This window comes from Rattus norvegicus, chromosome X (genome assembly GCF_021556685.1).
Source record: "Rattus norvegicus strain SHRSP/BbbUtx chromosome X, alternate assembly SHRSP_T2T, whole genome shotgun sequence".
Lineage (NCBI taxonomy): Eukaryota > Metazoa > Chordata > Mammalia > Rodentia > Muridae > Rattus > Rattus norvegicus.
This window is the reverse complement of record NC_141554.1, coordinates 106,707,506-106,716,537: the sequence shown is the minus strand read 5'-3', so window position 1 is coordinate 106,716,537 and position 9,032 is coordinate 106,707,506. Positions and strand designations below refer to the sequence as shown.

Genomic DNA, 9,032 nt, shown 5'->3' with positions numbered 1-9,032 from the left:
AGATATAACTGAAAATATTCCAGTCACGAATGCATGACTGGGACCCTAAACTGCCATTTAGTATGCTTTGTCCTGTAGGATAGAAATCTAGCCCCCTCTATGGAATGTCATGGCGACCCCCGAGACAGTCACAGCCTCTCCTGATCCAGTATCCTGCTATTTCTGGTTGTACCAAAAATCAATCAATAAATAAATAAACAGCCAGTAAATGATTTAACCTCTTTTGAAAAAACCATTTATACTTAAAAAATGGGATGAGGTGGGCAGCATTTAAAATGTTTCTAGAGCTACTAAAAATTCACATTTACAAAATCGTTGATACAAATATTCCTCTGGGTTGTACAAGAAGGGAGGCAGGGACCACTGATGGACCACAGAGGGGATGGATGCTTGGCTGATTTGCCTTCTTTTTCTCCTTCAGAGTCTGGACTCTGGTTTTCCGTCTGTCCACTTTCTGCAGGCAGATCTATAGCTTGCTCGGCAGCCACTTCAGCTTGTTTACTCTTCTTTTCCCCCTTCCCCCCTTTTTTTCTTTTGATATTGTTTTTTTTTTATTAACTTGAGTATTTCTTATATACATTTCGAGTGTTATTCCCTTTCCCGGTTTCCGGGCAAACATCCCCCTCCCCCCTCCCCTTCCTTATGGGTGTTCCCCTCCCATCCCTCCCCCCATTGCTGCCCTCCCCCCATAGACTAGTTCACTGGGGGTTCAGTCTTAGCAGGACCCAGGGCTTCCCCTTCCACTGGTGCTCTTACTAGGATATTCATTGCTACCTATGGGGTCAGAGTCCAGGGTCAGTCCATGTATAGTCTTTAGGTAGTGCCTTAGTCCCTGGAAGCTCTGGTTGCTTGGCATTGTTGTACTTTTGGGGTCTCGAGCCCCTTCAAGCTCTTCCAGTTCTTTCTCTGATTCCTTCAATAGGGGACCTATTCTCAGTTCAGTGGTTTGCTGCTGGCATTCGCCTCTGTATTTGCTGTATTCTGGCTGTGTCTCTCAGGAGAGATCTACATCCGGCTCCTGTCGGTCTGCACTTCTTTGCTTCATCCATCTTGTCTAATTGGGTGGCTGTATATGTATGGGCCACATGTGGGGCAGGCTCTGAATAGGTGTTCCTTCAGTCTCTGTTTTAATCTTTGCCTCTCCCTTCCCTGCCAAGGGTATTCTTTTTCCTCATTTAAAGAAGGAGTGAAGCATTCACATTTTGATCATCCGTCTTGAGTTTCGTTTGTTCTAGGGATCTAGGGTAATTCAAGCATTTGGGCTAATAGCCACTTATCAATGAGTGCATACCATGTATGTCTTTCTGTGATTGGGTTAGCTCACTCAGGATGATATTTTCCAGTTCCAACCATTTGCCTACGAATTTCATAAACTCGTTGTTTTTGATAGCTGAGTAATATTCCATTGTGTAGATGTACCACATTTTCTGTATCCATTCCTCTGTTGAAGGGCATCTGGGTTCTTTCCATTTTCTGGCTATTATAAATAAGGCTGCGATGAACATAGTGGAGCACGTGTCTCTTTTATATGTTGAGGCATCTTTTGGGTATATGCCCAAGAGAGGTATAGCTGGATCCTCAGGCAGTTCAATGTCCAATTTTCTGAGGAACCTCCAGACTGATGTCCAGAATGGTTTTACCAGTCTGCAATCCCACCAACAATGGAGGAGTGTTCCTCTTTCTCCACATCCTCGCCAGCATCTGCTGTCACCTGAGTTTTTGATCTTAGCCAATCGCACTGGTGTGAGGTGAAATCTCAGGGTTGTTTTGATTTGCATTTCCCTTATGACTAAAGATGTTGAACATTTCTTTAGGTGTTTCTCAGCCATTCGGCATTCCTCAGCTGTGAATTCTTTGTTTAGCTCTGAACCCCATTTTTTAATAGGGTTATTTGTTTCCCTGCGGTCTAACTTCTTGAGTTCTTTGTATATTTTGGATATAAGGCCTCTATCTGTTGTACGATTGGTAAAGATCTTTTCCCAATCTGTTGGTTGCCGTTTTGTCCTAACCACAGTGTCCTTTGCCTTACAGAAGCTTTGCAGTTTTATGAGATCCCATTTGTCGATTCTTGATCTTAGAGCAGAAGCCATTGGTGTTTTGTTTAGGAAATTTTTTCCAGTGCCCATGTGTTCCAGATGTTTCCCTAGTTTTTCTTCTATTAGTTTGAGTGTGTCTGGTTTGATGTGGAGGTCCTTGATCCACTTGGACTTAAGCTTTGTACAGGGTGATAAGCATGGATCGATCTGCATTCTTCTACATGTTGCCCTCCAGTTGAACCAGCACCATTTGCTGAAAATGCTATCTTTTTTCCATTGGATGGTTTTGGCTCCTTTGTCAAAAATCAAGTGACCATAGGTGTGTGGGTTCATTTCTGGGTCTTCAATTCTATTCCATTGGTCAATCTGTCTGTCTCTGTACCAATACCATGCAGTTTTTATCACTATTGCTCTGTAATACTGCTTGAGTTCAGGGATAGTGATTCCCCCTGAAGTCCTTTTATTGTTGAGGATAGCTTTAGCTATCCTGGGTTTTTGTTATTCCAGATGAATTTGCAAATTGTTCTGTCTAACTCTTTGAAGAATTGGATTGGTATTTTGATGGGGATTGCATTGAATCTGTAGATTGCTTTTGGTAAAATGGCCATTTTTACTATATTAATCCTGCCAATCCATGAGCATGGGAGATCTTTCCATCTTCTGAGGTCTTCTTCAATTTCTTTCCTCAGTGTCTTGAAGTTCTTATTGTACAGATCTTTTACTTGCTTGGTTAAAGTCACACCGAGGTACTTTATATTATTTGGGTCTATTATGAAGGGTGTCGTTTCCCTAATTTCTTTCTCGGCTTGTTTCTCTTTTGTATAGAGGAAGGCAACTGATTTATTTGAGTTAATTTTATACCCAGCCACTTTGCTGAAGTTGTTTATCAGCTTTAGTAGTTCTCTGGTGGAACTTTTGGGATCACTTAAATATACTATCATGTCATCTGCAAATAGTGATATTTTGACTTCTTCTTTTCCGATCTGTATCCCCTTGACCTCCTTTTGTTGTCTGATTGCTCTGGCTAGAACTTCAAGAACTATATTGAATAAGTAGGGAGAGAGTGGGCAGCCTTGTCTAGTCCCTGATTTTAGTGGGATTGCTTCAAGTTTCTCTCCATTTAGTTTAATGTTAGCAACTGGTTTGCTGTATATGGCTTTTACTATGTTTAGGTATGGGCCTTGAATTCCTATTCTTTCCAGGACTTTTATCATGAAGGGGTGTTGAATTTTGTCAAATGCTTTCTCAGCATCTAATGAAATGATCATGTGGTTCTGTTCTTTCAGTTTGTTTATATAATGGATCACGTTGATGGTTTTCCGTATATTAAACCATCCCTGCATGCCTGGGATGAAGCCTACTTGATCATGGTGGATGATTGTTTTGATGTGCTCTTGAATTCGGTTTGCCAGAATTTTATTGAGTATTTTTGCGTCGATATTCATAAGGGAAATTGGTCTGAAGTTCTCTTTCTTTGTTGTGTCTTTGTGTGGTTTAGGTATAAGAGTAATTGTGGCTTCGTAGAACCAATTCGGTAGGGCTCCATCTGTTTCAATTTTGTGGAATAGTTTGGATAATATTGGTATGAGGTCTCCTATGAAGGTTTGATAGAATTCTGCACTAAACCCGTCTGGACCTGGGCTCTTTTTGGTTGGGAGACCTTTAATGACTGCTTCTATTTCCTTAGGAGTTATGGGGTTGTTTAACTGGTTTATCTGTTCCTGATTTAACTTCGATACCTGGTATCTGTCTAGGAAATTGTCCATTTCCTGAAGATTTTCAAATTTTGTTGAATATAGGTTTTTATAGTAAGATCTGATGATTTTTTGAATTTCCTCTGAATCTGTAGTTATGTCTCCCTTTTCATTTCTGATTTTGTTAATTTGGACGCACTCTCTGTGTCCTCTCGTTAGTCTAGTTAAGGGTTTATCTATCTTGTTGATTTTCTCAAAGAACCAACTTTTGGTTCTGTTGATTCTTTCTATGGTCCTTTTTGTTTCTACTTGGTTGATTTCAGCTCTGAGTTTGATTATTTCCTGCCTTCTACTCCTCCTGGGTGTATTTGCTTCTTTTTGTTCTAGAGCTTTTAGGTGTGCTGTCAAGCTGCTGACATATGCTCTTTCCTGTTTCTTTCTGCAGGCACTCAGCGCTATGAGTTTTCCTCTTAGCACAGCTTTCATTGTGTCCCATAAGTTTGGGTATGTTGTATCTTCATTTTCATTAAATTCTAAAAAGTTTTTAATTTCTTTCTTTATTTCTTCCTTGACCAGGTTATCATTGAGTAGAGCATTGTTCAATTTCCACGTATATCTGGGCATTCTTCCCTTATTGTTATTGAAGACCAGTTTTAGGCCGTGGTGGTCCGATAGCACGCATGGGATTATTTCTATCTTTCTGTACCTGTTGAGGCCCGTTTTTTGACCAATTATATGGTCAATTTTGGAGAAAGTACCATGAGGAGCTGAGAAGAAGGTATATCCTTTTGCTTTAGGATAGAATGTTCTATAAATATCCATTAAGTCCATTTGGCTCATGACTTCTCTTAGTCTGTCGACATCACTGTTTAATTTCTGTTTCCATGATCTGTCCATTGATGAGAGTGGGGTGTTGAAATCTCCCACTATTATTGTGTGAGGTGCAATGTGTGTTTTGAGCTTTAGTAAGGTTTCTTTTACGTATGTAGGTGCCCTTGTATTTGGGGCATAGATATTTAGGATTGAGAGTTCATCTTGGTGGATTTTTCCTTTGATGAATATGAAGTGTCCTTCCTTATCTTTTTTGATGACTTTTAGTTGGAAATTGATTTTATTTGATATTAGAATGGCTACTCCAGCTTGCTTCTTCTGACCATTTGCTTGGAAAGTTGTTTTCCAGCCTTTCACTCTGAGGTAGTGTCTGTCTTTGTCTCTGAGGTGTGTTTCCTGTAGGCAGCAGAATGCAGGGTCCTCGTTGCGTATCCAGTTTGTTAATCTATGTCTTTTTATTGGGGAGTTGAGGCCATTGATATTGAGAGATATTAAGGAATAGTGATTATTGTTTCCCTTTATATTCATGTTTGGATGTGAGGTCATGTTTGTGTGCTTGTCTTCTTTTTGTTTTGTTGCCTAGAAGATTAGTTTCTTGCTTCTTCTAGGGTATAGCTTGCCTCCTTATGTTGGGCTTTACCATTTATTATCCTTGGTAGTGCTGGATTTGTAGAAAGATATTGTGTAAATTTGGTTTTGTCATGGAATATCTTGGTTTCTCCATCTATGTTAATTTAGAGTTTTGCTGGATACAGTAACCTGGGCTGGCATTTGTGTTCTCTTAGGGTCTGTATGACATCAGTCCAGGATCTTCTGGCCTTCATATTTTCTGGCGAGAAGTCTGGTGTGATTCTGATAGGTCTCCCTTTATATGTTACTTGACCTTTTTCCCTTACTGCTTTTAATATTCTTTCTTTATTTTGTGCGTTTGGTGTTTTGACAATTATGTGACGGGAGGTGTTTCTTTTCTGGTCCAATCTATTTGGAGTTCTGTAGGCTTCTTGTATGTCTATGGGTATCTCTTTTTTTAGGTTAGGGAAGTTTTCTTCTATGATTTTGTTGAAGATATTTACTGGTCCTTTGAGCTGGGAGTCTTCACTCTCTTCTATACCTATTATCCTTAGGTTTGATCTTCTCATTGAGTCCTGGATTTCCTGTATGTTTTGGACCAGTAGCTTTTTCCGCTTTACATTATCTTTGACAGTTGAGTCAATGATTTCTATGGAATCTTCTGCTCCTGAGATTCTCTCTTCCATCTCTTGTATTCTGTTGGTGAAGCTTGTATCTACAGCTCCTTGTCTCTTCTTTTGGTTTTCTATATCCAGGGTTGTTTCCATGTGTTCTTTCTTGATTGCTTCTATTTCCATTTTTAATTCCTTCAACTGTTTGATTGTGTTTTCCTGGAATTCTTTCAGGGATTTTTGCGATTCCTCTCTGTAGGCTTCTACTTGTTTATTAATGTTTTCTTGTGTTTCCCTAAGTGTGTTCATGTCTTTCTTGAAGTCCTCCAGCATCATGATCAAATATGATTTTGAAACTAGATCTTGCTTTTCTGGTGTGTTTGGATATTCCATGTTTGTTTTGGTGGGAGAATTGGGCTCCGATGATGGCATGTAGTCTTGGTTTCTGTTGCTTGGGTTCCTGCGCTTGCCGCTCGCCATCAGATTATCTCTAGTGTTACTTTGTTCTGCTATTTCTGACAGTGGCTAGACTGTCCTATAAGCCTGTGTGTCAGGAGTGCTGTAGACCTGTTTTCCTCTCTTTCAGTCAGTTATGGGGACAGAGTGTTCTGCTTTCGGGCGTGTAGTTTTTCCTCTCTACAGGTCTTCAGCTGTTCCTGTGGGCCTGTGTCTTGAGTTCACCAGGCAGCTTTCTTGCAGCAGAAAATTTGGTCTTACCTGTGGTCCCGAGGCTCAAGTTCGCTCGTGGGGTGCTGCCCAGGGGCTCTCTGCAGCGGCAGCAACCAGGAAGACCTGTGCCGCCCCTTCCGGGAGCTTCAGTGCACCAGGGTTCCAGATGGTCTTTGGCTTTTTCCTCTGGTGTCCGAGATGTGTATGCAGGGAGCAGTCTCTTCTGGTTTCCCAGGCTTGTCTGCCTCTCTGAAGGTTTAGCTCTCCCTCCCACGGGATTTGGGTGCAGAGAACTGTTTATCCGGTCTGTTTCTTTCAGGTTCCGGCGGTGTCTCAGGCAGGTGTCCTGCCGCTCCTGGGCCCTCCCCCACGGGAGCCCAGAGGCCTTATACAGATTCCTCTTGGGCCAGGGATGTGGGCAGGGGTGAGCAGTGTTGGTGGTCTCTTCCGCTCTTCAGCCTCAGGAGTGCCCACCTGACCAGGCGGTTGGGTCTCTCTCTCACCGGGTCTGGGAGCAGAGAGCTGCTGTGGGCCGGGATCCGAGGGTGTGGGACTTCCGGTAAACAGAGAACGTGCCCTGTCCTAGAGAAATTCTGCTTCCGTGTGTCCCAAGCTCACCAGGCAGTTTTCTTGCAGCAGAAAATTTGGTCTTACCTGTGGTCCCGAGGCTCAGGTTCGCTCGTGGGGTGCTGCCCAGGGGCTCTCTGCAGTGGCAGCAACCAGGAAGACCTGTGCCGCCCCTTCCGGGAGCTTCAGTGCACCAGGGTTCCAGATGGTCTTTGGCTTTTTCCTCTGGCGTCCGAGATGTGTGTGCAGGGAGCAGTCTCTTCTGGTTTCCCAGGCTTGTCTGCCTCTCTGAAGGTTTAGCTCTCCCTCCCACGGGATTTGGGTGCAGAGAACTGTTTATCCGGTCTTTTTCTTTCAGGTTCCGGCGGTGTCTCAGGCAGGTGTCCTCTCCCCCCCTTTTTTGAATCTTATTTATTTTAAAATATTTTTATTTCCTCAACAGTCATATACACATGTATGATGACTTTTGATCACCCCTCCCCTTCTCCTATTCCTCTCCCATTCTTTCTGGAATGGCTCTTCTCAACATCGAATCTAATTCAGATCGCTAACTTGGCTAATTTTTTTTTTTTAGATATGTTTCTTTACTAATATTTCAAATGCTATTCCCTTTCCCGGTTTCCTGTCCACAAGCCCACATCCCCTCTCCTCCCCCTTATGGGTCTTCCCCCCTTACCCCCCCCACATTCCCTCTTCCCTTTTATCTGCACTTTTTGTCTAATGCTTTATCCTTTCCTGCAGCTTTTTTTTTCTTGGTGGGTGGGCTTTGCGTCCATCTTGGCAGGGGCGGGCTTTGCCTACAGTGTCTCTGAGCAGCGCTTGGGCTCTGTCCCTCCATTCCTGTTAACCTTCCTCTTATGTATCCTGGCAGCGGGTGCGGTGGGAAATGTGTGGGATCTGGCATGGAGCTCCACTGCTTAGCCTGCACCACACAAACTGCTGCGACCCATCACGGGGTTGGTGGGAGAATCACATTTAAAAAAAATAACAATGTTCCCAGGCTCCCATCCCAGTCAGGTTTCTGAGAAAAAAGAACTAAGCACGGGCAGTGGTGCAGGAGTTAACAGAATATAAATCGCAGCTAATGCCAATGATTGGCCATGATTGGTAAACAAGGCCTTTAAGAAATATTCCCCTTTCCTTAAATATGCCAATATATAAGAACACAGACATTTCCCTTCCTAATTATCAGCTGTGAGATTTCCCCCTCATGTCCTGGTGTCTTCAGTGAAGGGAAGGCAGGCAAACAGCCAGGCACCCTGCATTCATGTCAGCACGGGTCCTACTGAACACTGCACACACCCTGAGCACATTACACAGCAAAGAGAGCTGGTTGCTGTCGGAACAGAGCTTTGTCACTAGGAGGCCATGCTATAGCAAAGCCTCTCTCAAGACAGCTTGCACTGGCACTTTGCCACCTGAGCCTTGTGGAACAGGACTCTGGTCATTTTTCACCCAGGCCATAAGGGGAGCACTTGGCAGGCTAGAAGAACAATAGGCCTGTGAATTGTTCAAGCACACCCTTCATTTACATGAAGGACTGCTTCGAGAGCCACAAGCACATTCCTTAGGGGTAACCAGAACTGGGTCTTGAGTAGAACAATCACCAGCCTCCCTTACATGATCAGCAGCCCGACTGGTAAAATAAGCAGGCCCATCTCCAAGTGCATTTCCCTAGGGAGACTCTTCAGGGCGTGAAGATAGTCCAAGGGCTCTCACATGTATGTTTACATATGTTAGCAAAGTCTGACTGAGATGTTTGTAGCACAAGGAAGATGCTCCTGGAACTTCACCTGCAGAAAGGAATCTCACGTCCAGCATGCATGAAGTCTCGGCTGTAAACACAGCATCGTCAGGGAATCAGATTGGAAAGGAACTAAGTTAAATTGGGCAGGCTGTTCAGGCTATTTCAGGTTGTGAACATGCACAAAAATGGCCTGTTTGCGAGTTCTCAAGCACCACAATGACCCATGCAGCCCCAGTGGTTCTGCTGACCCCGATAGCCAAAGTGAGTAAACAGGCACGGGTCAGGCCCACGTTAGCTGGCAGACCTT

The 9,032-nt window shown here is 43.4% G+C and overlaps 1 pseudogene; it reads right to left on the bottom strand.

Annotated features, from left to right (window-relative positions):
• Nucleotides 1-290: 290 nt before the first annotated feature.
• On the bottom strand, nucleotides 291-8,648 carry LOC134484197 (non-histone chromosomal protein HMG-14-like; annotated as a pseudogene).
• Between the last annotated feature and the right edge of the window lie 384 nt (nucleotides 8,649-9,032).